We start from the raw sequence: 18,757 nt of genomic DNA, 5'->3' as shown, positions 1-18,757 counted from the left end.
GCTCCTACGTCTTATGTTCTTATGTACATGGGGTGCGATGTGTTATGTAGGGCGGTGCGTGGGATTCATGTGTTATGTAGGGCGGTGCATGAAAAACATTGCAATGTGTTGCATTAAGCACAGCTGGGCTTTCTCTGCTCATTGTAGTTTGACACTTTTTGATGGCCGCTGATGATCAGGTTGTGGGAATGCTGCAGTGCGAGAAAAACTGCTTATATTGAAAGTGATCGGTGCCTGGTCAAGCATCATTACATTGGTAAATCCCTCCTGGTGCAGTGGGTTATGCTGAGTTGCAGGCGGTGTATTGCCCTATGCTCTGCTGCAGTGCATGGGTTGAATTGTGTTCTGTTGCACTGTGTTGTTGTGGTTTGCAATGCATTGTTTTCGCAGCGCATCCTGCTTTGGCTGGCCACGATGCGCAGGATGCAGTGCTCCCTTTCTGCCGCTGCAGCTCCTTGAAATCTTCGTGGTACAGGTGGGCCCTGACGCCGGTTCTGACGTCTCGGTGCTCGGGTCGTACCCAAGGCATCCAGCACGGAGCACTGATATCGGCGACGAGAAACCTCCTCAAACCGGTCCGACCCACCGATATGGAGGCCATTCTGTCAGATAGTAAACGGGTCGCATCAAAGTCTTGGGTGTGACTGGCAGGCACACAATTTACCGAGGGAGGGCTCGGCTTCCTTTACCTTTCACCTGAGGTGAGCTCTGGCAGTCCTCTGGTTTGTGTCGGGGGATGTTCTGGGAATTGGAGCGATTTGGTAAATATCACAAGGTTACTGGGGGGGGAGAGGCTGATTGCGATTAAAATAAATGTGTACAGACCTTGTTTGGAATATGAATGGTGCCTGTTGGTGAAATATAATCTGTGAGCGAGCTTGCGGAGAGAGAAGCCATCACTTTGGAGCCTTTAAAAAGATCGAAATAGCACTTTTTAAAAGAGTTTTAATATTTTTTAACAAGGATTATTAATTTCTTTAAAAAAATTTAAAGCCTGGTTTCTGACGTGTATGGTTAATTCGAGCTCCACTTCTTATCTGTTCCTTTTGAATTATTTTATTTCCTGGTAGGTCTATTTTTTCCCAGTGCGATGTTAAGAGTAATAACCCCGGATCATGAGCCCTGTGCTCACATCAGATGGCCCAAAAATCGGACCGGCTCCGAAAATCCCCAATGGGTCCGCGCATACTAGCAGGTTGAAAATGGGTGTTACCGAGTGGAACTATAATCTTTTAGACTTTTTATTTCTAATGCTGCATATTTGCCTTGAAATCAGCGCTTTTTGAAATGCACTTGCCATAACTCGCCTGAAAAAATTCGGGTGGGTTAAAAAAGACTCTTATTTTCCTTTGTATTGCTGGGTGGTAGTTTGTGATTAAGGAAGACGCTTAGAATGTAAACCTCGTCCTGCACTTCCGCAAACGTAAAAACAGCAGGACCAGAAGAAAGATAAACAGTCAACGGTCTTTGCAATGTTTGTGGTAGGTAGGGAGGCAATTAGAAAGAGCCAGTGAGATCACTTGCTCTTTTTGCCAGGCTGTAAGGCTCAAAGTGAAGCAGACTGGTGTCCAGATTCTTTCAGAGAGGTTTTTGAACAGCTCTGCACTACTTGTGGGCAGCTCAGAAGAAAGATTTTAATGCAAAATGTCACTATTTAAAAATTGATTTTCTAGTAAGCTTATAGAACTTGGGGAGGATGAAAGGTATGTTTTGATATTCATTCTCGGGATGTGGGCGTCGCTGGCAAGGCCGGCATTTATTGCCAATCCCTACTTGCCCTTGAGAAGGTGGTGGTGAGCCGTCGCCTTGAACCGCTGCAGTCCGTGTGGTGAAGGTACTCCCACAGTGCTGGTAGGGAGGGAGTTCCAGGATTTTGACCCAGCAACGATGAAGGAACAACAATAAATATCCAAGTCAGGATGGTGTGTGACTTGGAGGGGAGCTTGCAGTTGATGGTGTTCCCATGCACCTGTTGACCTTGTCCTTCTAAGTGGTGGAGGTTACGGGTTTGGGAGGTGCTGTCGAAGATGCCTTGTGCACTGACTATACTTTCTCTTCCCTGGCCCAAGGCCAGCCTGATCCAGAAGTCGGTATTGATGCACACATGTACTGTTAATCTATCCTCCTGTAAATTACATAGAACTACATAGAATTTAAAGCACAGAAAAGGGACATTCGGCCCAACTGGTTGATGCCAGCATTTATACTCCACGCGAGCCTTCTCCCACCCCTTTCCAGCTAACCCTAATAGCATATCCTTCTAGCCCTTTCTCCCTCATGCGCTTATCTGACTTCCGTGGACATGTACAACATCTACACCAGCATGTCAAAGCTCTTTTTTTAAAACTAACTTAGATAGGTGTAGTGAATATAGACTCAGGACATGTAGTTTAGAGGAGCTCAAAATGTAATGATGAAAATAATTCAAACCACCTCCACCAGCACAGCTTGTACGAACTGGTTCCTGCTGGTCTCCCACACTTCTGCCTGGATTTTCTGATTGGTGATGCATGATACAAGGATATAAAGTGAGTGTAACGGATCAGAAATATGAGTGGAGAACACTTAAATTCACATCCCTGTCCATTTAATGCCCCACTTAATTTTCCGATCAGATTTTCAAATGGTGCGGGAAGTGCCCGTCAGTTTGCCACTTGCAACACTTAAATGAGGCCCTGATGCTGTAATTTGGACATCCACACAATTTCGCAGAGTTTGTGCCTCTGTAACTGTTAAGTCTGTGTGTTCTAGTTATTGTTAATAAGAATCACTGCACACAGACCACAAGAGTAAATTCAACAGGTCTTTACTAGTCGGAGGTCAGGCTGAACTGCCCAATAAATCATTACACAGCACTTATATACCGGTGTGGTCACCACCGGTATTACAGTATACAGCAGCCAAGATAAAGTAGTGCATCTCTTAAAATAGTTCTCTTAAAGGTGGAACGGTTACATACACCACAATCCTCCCTTTTTAGCTTAACAGTATATATTCCCCATTAAACATAACATAATAACATATATACACAACTTCATGTAAAAACAGTTCACAGATTCAGTCTCTGAGGAGGCCTCCTGATCTGAGACGGATAACGCCTTTCAGGGGTCTCTGGTTCTCGTTGCTGGGGTGACTCATCTAGTTGATCCCCTATGGATAGGACATCATCAGGTATATTCACTTCTGAGGTAGATGCTTCAGGTTCACTAACTTCCTCTACGGTTGTCTCTGTCGTAACCATGGGCTCGACCCTTGTTCTCGATCCCACCAGTTGGTCAGCATGACGTCGCATTACATTTTCACCAACATCTACCGTGTACATCAGGGGTCCTTGTCTGGCCCAAATTGTTCCAGATTGCCATTTCTCGTTTTTATAGTCCCTGGCTAACACCGGTTGTCCTATTTCAAAACTCCGAGTGGGCTTGTTATTGATATGCTGGAACTGTTTGTTTTCGACTTCCCTCCGCACATTTGGTTTTAACAAGTCCAACCTGGACCGCAACCTCCTGTTATAGAACATCATGGCAGGACTTTGGTTTGTTGTTGCATGGGTGGCGTTTCGATATGCCAGTAGGAAATTGTCCACCTTGTGTTGCAGTGGAATCTGATCTTCGCTCGTGGCCTTTATTGCCTTTTTGAACGTCTGTACAAACCTCTAGGCCAGCCCATTCATAGCTGGATGATATGGGGCAGAGGTATAATGTTTCACCCCATTCTTCTTCAGGAATTTCTGGAATTCCTCTGACACGAACTGTGGTCCGTTGTCTGAACATATTTGCTCTGGCAATCCATTTCTTGCAAATATCGTTCTTAGCACCGCGATCGTCTTCTCCGAGGTAGTGGTAGTCATTTTAATCACTTCTGGCCATTTAGAATGTGCGTCCACTGCAATTAAAAGCATGGAATCCATGAATGGACCAGCAAAGTCAATATGTACACGTTGCCATGGGGTTGAAGGCCATTCCCATGGATGCAGCGGTGCAATTGGAGGTGCATTTTGGACTTTTTGGCACCCTGAGCAGCTTTTCGTCAGATCCTCTATCTGTTGGTCGATACCCGGCCACCACACATAAGCCCTAGCAAGGCTTTTCATCTTGACTCCCCCCAGATGACCTTCATGTAGTTCTTTTAGAACTCTCTCTCTTAACTTAGGAGGGATAATCACCCTTGTTCCATACATCAATGTTCCCTGACAGATGGACAGCTGTTCTCGTCTTGCTGAGAATGCCGGTAACAGTGGATCACCATGGGCTGGCCATCCCTTTACTGTCAATTCGTAGACCCGGGACAGTGTCGGGTCATTCCTAGTCTCCCTTTCAATATTTGCATTGGTGACAGGTAAACATTCGATGATGGTCGAGTGAAATAACTCCACCGGGTCAACCGTCGGTGCCTCCTCCTCAGTAGGTAGTGGCAGGCGCGACAGCCCATCAGCATTACCATGCTGCTTTGTACCTTTGAATTCTATCTGATATTGATGTGCCCCTAGGAAAAGGGACCATCTCTGGAGCCTCTGTGCTGTCATCACCGAAACACCCTTCTTAGGGTTAAAAATGGATACCAACGGCTGGTGGTCTGTCAGCAGTGTAAACTTCTGGCCCTGCAGGTAATGATTAAACTTCTTTACTCCCCGCACAAGGCTGAGAGCCTCCCTATCTGAGCATAGTTGCGCTCAGCGGAGGTCAATGATCTGGATGCAAATGCGACTGGCCTTTCCAAGCCATTTGGCAACTTGCGTGAGAGTACTGCTCCAATACCATAAGGAGAAGCATCACAAGCTAAACGAATAGGTAGCGTTGGGTTGAAGTGAGCCAACACTTCCTCTGAGGTGATCAATGCCTTGCTTTTGCGAAAGGCCTTCTTACAGTCCTCGCTCCACTTCCATGGTACTTCTTTCTGCAAAAGAGCGTTCAGCGGGTGCAGCACCGTGGATAGATTTGGCAGAAACTTATGGTAATAGTTAATCAACCCTAGGAACGACCTCAACTGGGATACATTTTCCGGAGCGGGAGCCTTCACAACAGCTTCGATCTTGTCAGGTGACTTGTGCAGCCCCTCCTGGTCAATGACATGACCACAGTACGAGATCCGTTTCTGAAAGAACTCACATTTCTGGCGATTAACTCGAAGTCCATATTCCTTCAATCTGGTGAGCACCAGTTTCAAATTTGCAAGGTGTTCCTCATCGTCATCTCCTGTAATCAGGATATCGTCCAAGTAACATTGAGTGCTTGGAATTCCCTGTAATACCTGCTCCATGGCCCTCTGCCAAATTGCTGGAGCCGAAGCCACTCCAAAAACCAGTCTATTATATCGATACAAGCCTCTGTGTGTGTTGATTGTGAGATACTGGCGCGACTCTTCCTCAACTTCCATCTGTAAGTACGCTTGCGCCAGGTCTATCTTGGTGAAGTGTTTCCCGCCAGACAATGAAGCAAAGATATCCTCAATCCGCGGAAGCGGATATTGCCCCGTGTGAAGCACCGGATTAACCGTGATCTTGATGTCTCCACAGATGCGGACCTTCCCCGGTTCCCCTGGCTTGTTACTTGATGAACGCTTCATGACGGGAACAATGGGCGTGGCCCACTCACTCCAGTCCACCTTAGACAGTACTCCTGAACGTTCTAGCCCTTCCAGCTCAGCTTCCACAGCAGGTCGTATTGCATAAGGTACCGGTCTGGCTTTGAAAAATTTTGGGTTTGCATGTTCTGCAATCTTGATTTTTGCCGTAATTCCTCTCAGTGTTCCCAGTCCCTGTTGGAACACCTCTTTAACCTCATCCAATATTTTGGACAATCGTTCAGGTTTGACATCTTTTTTTCCGGAATCTACCGTTATTGCTTTTAGGGAGTGCCAGTCCATATTTATTTTCCTGATCCACTCCCGTCCCAGAAGTGGTGGACCTCCCTCAGGTAGTACATATAAGTCCATTCCTTGGTGTTCTTTGCCCTTGTGTACCACCTTGACTTTTATCTTTCCGATGGGGTATACTCTTTGCCCCGTGTATGTCTGCAATACTATCTCCGTATCCCGTAGGGGAATATGTGTGAATAACCTTTTGTAATCTTGCTTATTCATGACCGTCAACGCCGATCCGGTGTCCAATTCCATCTTCACTTGGACTCCTGCTATCTGAAGTGTGACCCAGATAGTTTGTAGGTCAGCTTCCTTACTCACATTGTGAATTCTCAGACTACCCAGTTCCTTGCTGTTGGAGTCTGAATCCGAATTCTGTTCATCCGAACTCTTCTCAGCCACCTTATGTACCTTTCTGCACTTTTCCTGCGGTGACTTTTTGTTGCTGGTCTTCTTTCCTGACCGGCATACTTTAGCTATGTGACCAAGCTTGCCACATTTTCTACATTCCTGATTTTTAAACCAGCATTGGTTCTGATCGTGTGTTGTCTTTCCACAACGATAACATTTTGCTGTACCCAAAGCCATTTGATCTACGCTGAGTACCGCTGCCTTCAGCTGCATTTCCGCAGTGCCTCTCGCTGCGGCTTCGTGCGATGCTGCAATAGTGACAGCCTTATCAAGTGTAAGATCATTCTCTTCAAGCAGCCGCTTTTGTGTTCCTTCTTTCGACAATCCACACACGAATTTGTCTCTCAGTGCCTCTGTCAGTCTTTCCCCAAACTGACAGTATTTCGCTAGCTTACGCAGTTCAATTAAATACTCCGCGTTGCTTTCCTCTTTCAGTTGAGTTCTCGCATAAAATTTAAATCGTTCCGCTAACATCAGCGGTGTGGGGTTCAAATGATTTCTCAGGACAGCAACAATATTAGCGAAAGCCTGATCCGCCGGTTTAGCTGGTGATAGAAGATGCTTCAATAGCCCGTATGTCTTCGCACCCATTGAGTTTAGTAAGGTTAGTGCTTTATCTTCATCTGATATTTTATTTGCCTTACAATAAATCTCTATGCGTTCTACATACGTGGCCCAATCTTCAACATCGGGATCGAAATCATTGATGTTACCACGCTTAGGCATCCTCGCAATATTCTTGAGAAACAAAAAGAATTTTTTTTTTTTTTTCAAAATGGCGGTTTCCCGCGCTTGTCTTCTTCCCCCGCCTACGAAAATGGCGGCTTCCCGCGTTTGCCTTTCTCCCCCGCTGGCTGTAATGGCGATTGCCGTATTGCTGCGTTCGCCCTCCCCAGCGGTTCTCAAATCGTGCCTCCCAGCCCCTCTTGCAGTCCGGTCCTTTGCCCCGGCTGCGGCTGAGTTCTCCGCGTTTTTTTAAATTTTATCCCGCACCTCGCGGCCTCGGTAGCTGCCCGGCCTTTTTCCCCGGTCGCGGTCGAGCTCTCTCTCGACGCTGTTGCGTCTCCCAGCCCGCTTGCAGCCCAGTCTTTTACCCCGGCTGCGTTTGCATTCACCGCGGCTCCCGTGCCTTACGCTGCCCCAGTCTCAGCGCCTCTGGCCCCGACTTCTGTCCGGCTCTTTTCCCCGGCCGTGGTCGAGTTCTGCGCCCTTATATCCTCCATTTTTCCCTCCCCTACTTCACAGCCAACGTGGCCGACTTGCTGCTCGTCGCTGATCGGCTTACCCACCACCGTGATAGAAGGGATGATCACTGCCTGTTGCTGATGGAAGGCTTCGTGTCAGGATTCTTCCTTGCTCTTCAGACCCGAGTCTTTTCTCAGCAGGATGATGAGGGCGGATGCCTCTGCTCGACGCCCGTTAAACTGCCTTGGATATATCTCTGCCGCAGGGTAAGATCGTCATCGTCGCCACTGTTAAGTCTGTGTGTTCTAGTTATTGTTAATAAGAATCACTGCACACAGACCACAAGAGTAAATTCAACAGGTCTTTACTAGTCGGAGGTCAGGCTGAACTGCCCAATAAATCATTACACAGCACTTATATACCGGTGTGGTCACCACCGGTATTACAGTATACAGCAGCCAAGATAAAGTAGTGCATCTCTTAAAATAGTTCTCTTAAAGGTGGAACGGTTACATACACCACAGTAACGATAAGACATAAACCCACTCGTGAGAGGGTGCAGAGGAGATTTACCAGAATGGTTCTGGGGATGGAGGAATTTTAGCTACAAGGATAGGTTGGAGAAGCTGGATTTGTTTTCATTAGAGCAAAGGAGGTTGAGGGGTGATTTGATAGAGGTGTACAAGATTATGACGGGTTTGGATAGGCTAGACGGGGAAAGGCTGTTCCCACTAGTTGATGGTACAAGGACTAGGGGACACACGTTTAAGGTTTTGGTCAAAAGATACGGGGGATGTGGGGAAAAACATTTTTATGTAGTGAGTGATGAGGACCTGGAACTCGCTGCCGGTGGAAGCGGTGACACTCAATGTTTTCAAGGGGAGACTGGATAGAACATAAGAACATAAAAAATAGGAGCAGGAGTAGGCCAATCGGCCCATCGAGCCTGCTCCGCCATTCAATAAGATCATGGCTGATCTGATCCTAACCTCAAATCTACTTTCACTCTCCATCCCACCCGAACCCATGTGATCTCCCAGGAGAGGCGAAAAACCAGATAAAAAACCCAATGGCCAATTTGGGAGAAAAAATCTGGGAAATTCCTGTCCGACCCATCTAGGCGATCAAAACTTGTCCAGGAGATCACTCTGTCCCTGTATTTCCTGCAGTACTTACCTTCTGTAAGAGGTGATCTCCACCCCAGCCAGGAACAGGCCCAATTTACTCTTGAAGGACTCCTAGCTGGCAGCCTGTTCCCGAGGTCTCCACTAATCCCTATGAATAGAACCATCTCCTGAAATCTAACACAGAATTAGAACACAAGAAGTAGGAGCAGGACCAGGCTACATGGCCCCTGGGCCCGCTCCGCCACCCACAGGGCCATGACCGATCCGAACCTAGCCTCATGTCCGATTTCCTACCCGCTCCCCGTAACCCCTAATTCCCCTTACTTCTAGGAAACTCTCTATTTCTGTTTTAAATTTATTTAATTATGTAGCTTCCACAGCTCTCTGGGGCAGCAAATTCCACAGACCTACCACCCTCTGAGTGAAGAAGTTTCTCCTCATCGCAGTTTTGAAAGAGCAGCCTCTTATTCGAAGATTATGCCCCCTAGTTCTAGTTTCACCCATCATTGGGAACATCCTCACCGCATCCACCCGATCAAGCCCCTTCACAATCTTATATGTTTCAATAAGATCGCCTCTCATTCTTCTGAACTCCAATGAGTAGAGTCCCAATCTGCTCAACCTCTCCTCATATGTCAACCCCCTCATCCCCGGGATTGACCGAGTGAACCTTCTTTGCACTGCCTCGAGAGCAAGTATGTCTTTTCTTAAGTATGGACACCAAAACTGTATGCAGTATTCCAGGTGTGGTCTCACCAATACCTTGTACAACTGCAGCAATACCTCCCTGTTTTTATATTCCATCCCCCTAGCAATAAAAGCCAACATTCCATTGGCCTTCTTGATCACTTGCTGCACCTGCATACTAACCGTTTGAGTTTCGTGCACCAGGACCCCCAGATCCCTTTGTACTACAGTACTTTCCAGTTTCTTGCCATTAAGATAATAACTTGCTCTATGATTTTTCCTGCCAAAGTGCATAACCTCACACTTTCCAGTATTATATTCTCTAGGCACTTGAGAGAAATAAACTTGCAGGGCTACAGGGATAGAGCGGGGGAATGGGACTGACTGGATTGCTCTACAGAGAGCCGGAACGGACTCGATGGGCCGAATGGTTTCCTTCTGTGCCATTATGACGCTATGACTCTATGACTCATATAAAATGGACATCCAAGGTTGCTAAGAGCTATATGCGGCAGTGCATTTAAAGAGTCCTATAAAAAGACTTATGGCTATATTTTCAGGCTGTTTTCCAGCTTTAGTGTGTTTTTTTCCCTCTTTTTTTTTTCCTGAGTACTTAGTTGCTAAGGAGAATTTGTTTTAAGTGCTTTGACCTTCTCTTTTTTTCGGAATGTCCAAACTATTGACACAATGGGTTGTCTTATGGGAATCCCCCTTCACTTATATTTTTTGGAGGAAGAAAAGGAGAAGCAATGGATGGATGCCAGGCAGCCCAGGTTGCATCAGAAGGCAGGCTATGTCCACTCGGCGTTACCCTCACACCTATATTTATAGGTAGAGGCGCATAGCAACCTGGATTTGTCAGAGGAGCACTGCTTTCAGATGCTATGATTCACCAGGGATCCAGTTAAAGAACAGTGTCATCTGCTGCAAGGATACCTGCAGTTAACATGCACCGCTGCTGGGGGTAGTAATGATTCATTGTGCCCTTGTGGCCTCCGCCTTGACTTCTGGCTCCTTCTAGGCATATTGCAGTGTTGTCCTATGGGGACCGGGGGGGGGGGTACCCTGTGTTGGTAAACAGGGCTACTGTTCTCTATCATTTCATGAGCACCAGCTCCACTTCATCTGCTGTCAAACACGGGATTCAAGTGTTACGACATTACATCCCTCGACCAAAGACACAGTTTCCTGTCTTCATATTTATTTGCATCAGACACCGGGTTTCGCAATCCATTTTTGTGACCAAAGCAGCTTTTGCAATTGCCGAAATATATACTAAAAATATTAGAAGCCATTACAAAGTCTTTCAACATTTTGTCCCCATTAAGAGCCACTCACTTTAAGTGACTGCAAAACCATTCATTTTTCCTGCCCTCTCCTTCTCCCAGAAAGTGCTCACCTTCAGGCCCCCAAGTCCCACAGTTCACCCACATTATGTAAATGATGTTGGCGCTGGAAAAACAGTGTCAGCATACTAGATGGCTAGGTGAGTGCTAATTATGCACCGCCCAACTATTCTATTAAAATAAATGCATGAACAATGGTAGGCAAGCCACCCCTGAATTCCCAATATGTATTCCTGGTGAATGGTTTTACAAGTTGCAGAAACTCAATCGTAAAGTTATTTTTCAAAAGCATTTGACAAAATTCTACACAAGTAGACTACTATTTAAGCTTACCGAAGATTCAGGGTAAAACCAGAAGGGACAGAAAAAGAAAGAAAGACTTCCATTTATATAACACCTTTCAAAACCTCAGGATGTCACAATGTGCTTTACAGCCAATGAAGTAATTTTGGAATGTAGTCATGTAAAAGATCTCATGGCATTATTTGAAGAAGAGCTGGGGAGACCTCCCCGGTGTCCTGGCCAATATTTATTCCTCAACCAATCATCACTAAAACAGATTATCTGGTCATTATCTCATTGCTATTTGTGGCAAGTTGGCTGCCACATTTCCTTACATTACAACAGTGACTACACTTGAAAAGCACTTAATATTCTGTAAAGTACTTTGGGATGTCCCGAGGTCATGAAAAGTGCTATATAAATGCAAGTTCTTTTTTTATATATCTGGTTGTTGAAGAGAGATGAGTCTTTACTAGACATCATGGAATTTATATGCACACTGCACTAAAATCATCACGCACTTGGACACATACCTCCCCAACTGAGTAGCTAAGGACTCAGACATACATCACACATCTATGGAACAGTGAGGAGGTGGGAAGTACACTGTCTCCACTGGACAGCTGGTAACTAGGAGATGCATCTCTCACATTAAGATACCCTGAGACTCATAAGCCATCTACTGTGGTGAGGAAGAGGGCAAGAAAGTCCCAAATGAATTTGGATTGCAAGTTGCAGGAACTGAATTACCAAATTATCAATGATGCCCCCTCTGAAGTGACACAATGGTGGGGCTACATTTCCATTCATACAAAGTTACTAAAATGTTTTTAAAAATGTGGCTGCAGTCCCTGACGATGCTGAAGATCCCAGCAGCCTTTCTGCTAATATGAGGGTTTACAAATTGGATGTTTTTCCATGCCACAGTAATGGCTGCTTGGTCTCCCAGTATTGTGTGTACATTCTATTCATTTGTACTTGACAGTTAAACATTTGTCTGATGCCAGTGATGTAAAAGTATGCAGAAGAATATTTCCAAAATTTAAATAACCACAAAAAATGATGTTTGATGTCTGAATGACAGTTTAAAAAAGACTTTGTGTTATATATATATATTTGGTTTTAATTTGGCCCATTATTTCTGTTTATTCTTCCAGGTTTCTAAAGATCCCAGATTTATATCACTTTGTTTGATCCAGTGCTGATGTTTTCTGTCATTCTTAACAAATGTAACACTCAGCCCATGTCACAGTCATTTAGCATGATGTGCTCACGGTGCAGTAAATGAATTATGAAAGCAGCTGGTGGAATTGCAGAGCCTGTTTGACCAGTTTGAGTAACATGATGGTTCATTCACCTGTAAACGGGCTTTCTGTGGGACCTGTTGTCTCTTTGAACTCCTGTGAAATGCATTTTACCAGTTCTAATGGATTGTGCAATGATCAATGTCATGTCTATGTGTCCAGAAATTTCCACTGACAGGTCAAATTGTGTTGGAGAAGAAACCATTCCAGGTTTGCAGTACTGTGTCAAAAGTCAACAAAAGCATGTTGTGTTATGCATGTGTGCTTACAAGCTGAATATAATTAGGGCTGTTAACAGGACTTGGTGCCATGGTGTCTTTTGCAGCTTTTGTTACCGTTTGTGTCAAGGCTGAAAGTGGCAAGGTATTTGAAGTAACCAGAAAAATTAGTCTAAGGGTTGATGGACAGGAGTAATGTGTCAGTAGGCTACAGAATCAGGTTTATTTAAAAATGTTTCTAAAGTGAGAGGAGCATAATGATCTAGTGTTAATGCCATAGAATGGTATATTACAGGTTACTGTCCATCATTCACTGCACTGACTTCCTAAACTCAACAGAGTAAGTTTACTCATGAAACTGCTACCTCTTATTTAAATAACTTGAGAAAAACTGGAAGAATCTGTTTTTTAAGCCGTCAACCAAATTTGTTTGTATTGCAAGTTTGATTATTGTACCAAATAATATCTTCCCAATCTTTCTACTTCTGTGTATTATTTTATCTGTAAATAAATATGGATGCTAGATTTAGCCCATATGCAGTAGTCTAGTGATGTGTATTCTCTGCCTTATGAGGTGACAGGAGGTGGTGAAGGGCATGGCATATATTCACCAGTAAGTGACTTAGCGCAATTCAGAGTTGTTGGTACGATAGCAAAATACTGCGGATGCTGGAAATCCGAAATAACAACAGAAAATGCTGGAAAAACTCAGCAGGCCAAGCAACATCCGTGGAGAGAGAAATGGAGTCAACGTTTCAGGTCGAAACCCTTCGTCAGGACTGAAAAAACACAGGAAATGAAACAGATTAAAAGGCCAGTTTGGGGGCTGGGAAATGGGGATGAAAGAACAAAAGAGAAGTGAAGAGACATTAAGAGGTATTCAAAACGAGAAGAGATGGTGATAGGACTAGTAAAGAGACAAAAGACAGCTCTAGATTAGGTGTGAACAAGGTTGAAGAGCCAAACGGAGATCCCGTCAAAGAGAAGAGCAGAACTTCTTCAAGGTAGGCATTCCTAGAAGAGGTGTGGCAGTGAACCAAACGATACGTACTAGTGTTTGGTTCACTGCCACACCTCTTCTAGGAATGCCTACCTTGAAGAAGTTCTGCTCTTCTCTTCGACGGGATCTCCGTTTGGCTCTTCAACCTTGTTCACACCTAATCTAGAGCCGTCTTTTGTCTCTTTACTAGTCCTATCACCATCTCGTCTCATTTTGAATACCTCTTAATGTCTCTTCACTTATCTTTTGTTCTTTCATCCCCATTTCCCAGCCCCCAAACTGGCCTTTTAATCTGTTTCATTTCCTGTGTTTTTTCAGTCCTGACGAAGGGTTTCGACCTGAAACATTGACCCTATTTCTCTCTCCACGGATGTTGCCTGGCCTGCTGAGTTTTTCCAGCATTTTCTGTTGTTATTTCAGAGTTGTTGGTGTTGGGCTGTGCTCACCCGTACACAGAAGGGAATAACAACGTGGATTTTGGTTCATAAAAGACTTGTAAATTGTTATCAAACCTAAAGATGAGAAAAGGTGATAGGAAAAAGATGAACTGTATCAGTCCCATCCAAAGGTGTCATCTCCTTGATGTCTTTTTTTTTCCCCCAATGTCTACATCTTGTAATTTTTACAGCCACAAATATTAAATCACTCAGCGATTACCCTGCCAATCTGGAAAGTCCCCATTTAGATGACTGTGCACCTTCAAGTGTCAGGCTGATTCAGTAGTGGAAAACGCTTCACCTGTTGGTACATTGAAGTGACTGATTGACTAATGCCTTGGCACGTGTTAGAGTTGCTTCTGGGAGGTAACTTCAACGGAAAAGCATTCAGAAAATCAGAGTGTTATATTTTCAAACACTATGAGCAAATTTAATATTAAAAATATCTCACACATTCAATTGGACAGCAATTAATTGCAGGAATCCTTGCTGATTTTTCCACATCCAGCTCAGAGATGCTGAAGCCAATGTCAGTGCCCCAACCCCTGGCTTGGCTGAGATCATATAATTCAGTGTAGCCTGGAGATCGTGACTCCTCCTAAAGAAATGTGGCTGTCAGATGAGGGTAGTATTGAATCCAGCTGTGATGCCCTGCATAGCCAAGTAGCCTGCTGACCTCCACTGTCTAGCCTCACACGTGAAGAATGCCAACTTTACAAAGTATCTGAGGATGTTCTGGATCTTCAGGGGAGAAGCTGAGAAAATTGAAAGAAAAGGCATTCACAATATGGGGGTAATTTTAACATTTGGCGATAGTGTAAAATGGCCGACATTGAATCAGCCTCCTGTTCCGATATCAGCCAATTTATACTATCACCAGAAGTTAAAATTACCCCTATATTGGGAGGTTTGATGACCCTCATTTTGTTAACTGTACCTTCAGAAAACAGAAATAGAATTAATTTATTTGTTTCACCTAGGATGAGTGCTACAACACCTTGACATTTTTTATTCACTTATTTGATATTATTACACTTCTGTTTTGGCCCCTTCAGTATTTTTATTTGCCTGGATGTTGTAAATGTTTTCTCGATAAAATACAATTAACACAGGTCAGCTTTTTATGGTGAAGTGCTGGGTAAATGTAGGTTTGAGAGAGTCAGTGTTTGAATCCTGAACTGTGCCTTTTATAGAACTTCAGGAGCCTCACTCTAGCTGAGAAACTGTAGATAGCATTCTGATAAAGAACACCGCTTGAAACATTGATTCACCTGTGCTGTGCTGTGCTTCCAGCATTTCCTTTATTTCAGATTTTTAACATTTTCATTTTTTTCTTTATAAAGGAAACCCTGTTGTCTGGAAGTCCGCCACAGATTTCATATTGGTGTCAGCAGTGAGCAAGCAAAGACATGGGCATTTAAGTGGCTTTGAGCTGCAGTTCTTGGTTTTAGCAATGAAGAATTCTCCCCCCAGTGATTTTACATCACTGTGCAGCATAAATGATAACCATTGGACCTTGTATCAGTACAGTCAACTTGTTGAGGGCTCCTGTAATATAAATGCCTGCGGGTTAATCTCAGTGGTACCACAGTGCTAGGATCATTTTAGATAATAATGAACACAATTGGCCCATAATTGTCTGTCAAAATAACGGTGAGGCTAATAGCGTAACTTCAGGCAAGGGCAGATGCACGGTTAAACATGGAAATCCAAAAGTTGCTGTCTGTATCAAGCTGCTCCGTCGTTAGTTTCACAAAAACGGCATCTCACTGTCTGCCTCACCATTGAAATGCATTGAATGGCGTGAAGTTGCGGTATTTGCATGGTAGATACGAACTAAACTCACCACAAAGTGAAGGCTTGTCCATTTCAATCTAATCACCCTTTTAACGATGCGATAAGTGTTAATTACTGCCAAGAAATCTCTCTGGCACTGAAAATTAACTATTACAAGTGTAAAGTCTAATTACTTCAGCTTTTAATTGTTGGGAGATTTAAAAAATTTAAAATTTAAAATATTTTTTAAAAACCTTTCCTTTCTGTCTCTCTTTTTCTCCCTCTCTTAATATAGTCATTCTTCCCTTCTCTTTATTTCTCTTTCTGTACCTGATTTGGCATTGAATTCACCCACTCTAACTTACACATCCTTCTCGATCCTCGATCTGTTAATTTCACAGTCCTTCAATCTAATTGGTTAAGGAGATACACAGTTGCTTGCCCTGTTCACTCAGGCCCCAGATGCCCCATTTCCCACACTGCGCCATCAGCTCGCAATTTCAGCAACTTGCCATGCAAAAATTAAAAAACTTATACATACAAGGGCAAGTCTAATTAACAGCAGACGCTGTTAGATGCCTTGCCACAGCAAATTATGGGCCATTGCATTACAGGGGTTTCAGATTCATGAGGTATCCCCTTCCAATGATTTCCTTGTCTCTGTTTATATCCTATAAACGATTCATTTGAAATCACATTTCCCTCTTAATTTGCATAAATTCCATTTCAGCAACAGGTTTAACCTCCAGGATTGAGCAGACTGGCCTGATGTCAACAGAGGTTACAACATTACTAACAATAGAATTGTAACAGAAATTCAGACTCTAGTCATGACCTTAAGTGCCCAAGGCAACTCACTCATTTTATTTTCTCCAAAATATATGTGTTCCTTTCATTTGTTTATTTTTTGTATTCTAGCCTGGCTTTGCTTTCTAAATGTTAATGAGGTTCTGTATAATGTATTCATATTTAACATGCCACTTGGTCAACCAATGCCTATTTGCTGTAGTAAGTATGGTTCCATTTTTAAACTAATAGAAACCTTATATATCCTGGTCTGGAAAGGAAAATATAGTTAATAGGACCATTATTAAACAAAATAGTGGATTTTTGATGGAGAATATATTACCCATGTCTCCATTGTCCTTTAGTTTGGACTTTGGGGATGTAGTTCTGTTTAATGCACTGTGTATCTTTTTAATTGGAGCTAATTGGGTAAACTAGTCAGCAAGGATATCATTATTACCACTTTGTGCTGCTGACTCTTGTTATTTTAAGCTTTAGGGTGGAAATCAACTGCCCTTGAATATCCTGTTTAAGTGCAATATGTCAACTGCACTTGAATATCTGATTATAACTGAGATCGAGTGTGATAAATATTGGTCACAGTCAAGCTACTGTCCCCACATAGAAAGCAGTAAAAGGCTATTAAACACTAAAAGAAGATCTACAGATATTAAAATATGATCTTTGTTTTTTTTTTGCCAAATTCACTGGAGAATAAAACACCTTCCATTTCAGGCAAGGTTTCTTCAATGATAGACCCACCCTCCAAGAGGTATTATGTTATATTTGGTGGTCAGGTTGGTCATGTTTGGCTGCTCGTGCTTTGGTTAGCATTAACAGTATTCCCTTGGTGCAGCTTATTGTCAATTTTTAAATGTATTTGTTAATAATAGTAAATGTATTCAAATTATGGTTGTATGTTGGCTATGGAGCAACAGAGCAGCCAGGAGTCTGCAGACAAGAGTCTGCAGACAAGTGATAGAGCAGCTCAGCACCTGACCCATTGTTTGATAACTGGTGAAGTGTGATAACTGGTGAAGTGGAGGTGGTGTTGCATGAGGTGTTGCAAAGAGAGTTGCTCTCTGTATTGCTCCTCAGCATTATCGCATAGATCAGCATGTGTGCAAAGAACTGGAGCCAATGGCCTGGATGGCCATTGCTGTCTCTACATGTACCAACCCTGTGTTGCATGTGTCCTTGCAATAGATGGCATAAGTCTGCATTTGGCTATTTGCTTACCCCATCCCTGAGAAGACAGGCCCCCACAGTCTTTGCCAGGCAGGCGTGCCAGGGCTGCAGGAATGGGTTGGTGGCACCTTGACCATAATGAGGGTGGCCAACCAGGCAACACTAGCTTTTGAATTCCCTGCCATGCCCTTGTTCATGCAAACATAATATTCACCTAACTTATGACACCATGGGGGATTGACTGGCATAGCTTCCTTTGGGAAGAGAAGCTTCCATCAGCACAACATCTCCCAAAGTGAGGTAACTTCACCTATCTGCAGATATGGATGTGCCGGTGTCAATGGGAGGGCATAGACCATAATTAAGGGCAACAAGCACAAGGGCTCTTGAAAGCCTAAGAACCAGCAGAAAAAGCCACCCAGAAATGGTCTAAAACACTTCTTGTAGCATATTATGCCCTTTAAATGACCTGCTACCTCAGCTGCCCTCTCCTACCAACTCTTGGTGTCAGGTTTGCTGGACATGGGTTGGATTTAGCATGCTGCACACCGGGAAATGATGTGCATGGCTTCACTGTCCCCTATTGCATGAACTAATGAAGTTCTGCCTACTTTGCGAAGGGATTTCCATCACCCAAACCAGGATTGACTGGGAAATCCACCTGGGCATACAATGGGTGGAAATCAGACAGAGCTAATTTCCTCCGAGTTTCATGATCTGTCACACCCTGTCCGTGTCCATTTTGGGGACATAACCAACATCAAAGTTGGTCATAATAATTGGTGATTTTATTTAAGGATTTCTATTTAGATTTTTTTAGTTGAACTATGAAATACTTACTGGCCACAATAATAATGTAGTTCTCCTGATGAAGGCAGGACATGCTGTTGGGGCAGGATATTTCAAGAGAGGACTCTGCTTGTGTATGGGGCTGTGGAAAATCAGTGAGATAGTTATGAGTGTTGTACCTTCCTTATTGTGTCTCACATGCATTGGCTGTGTCTGTATTATGGAAATACTGGGAGGAATTATTCTAATAGTGTACTGCCATTGTCTGTCTTGTACTGGCCATTGGGTACCTGAGAATTCTTCTGGGATAGTTTTTCAGTAATGTGACCATAAACAGCAGTAAAGTCGCACTGACAAGAATC

The 18,757-nt window shown here is 43.7% G+C and overlaps 1 protein-coding gene across 1 annotated transcript in view; it reads left to right on the top strand.

Moving 5' to 3' along the window:
* The first annotated feature begins 387 nt into the window (after positions 1-387).
* The window catches only part of mfsd6b (major facilitator superfamily domain containing 6b), a 58,730-nt gene continuing 40,360 nt past the window's right edge, over positions 388-18,757 (top strand). The window contains exon 1 of the mRNA XM_085985862.1: positions 388-701. The gene's annotated coding sequence lies outside the window, so the exon portion shown is untranslated. The remainder of the gene's footprint in view (positions 702-18,757) is intronic.

This window comes from Somniosus microcephalus, chromosome 4 (assembly GCF_052327205.1).
Source record: "Somniosus microcephalus isolate GS21.2 chromosome 4, FLI_Smic_1.0, whole genome shotgun sequence".
Taxonomy (NCBI): Eukaryota; Metazoa; Chordata; class Chondrichthyes; order Squaliformes; family Somniosidae; genus Somniosus; species Somniosus microcephalus.
The sequence above is the reverse complement of the archived record's forward strand: the minus strand, read 5'-3'. Positions and strand labels throughout refer to the sequence as shown.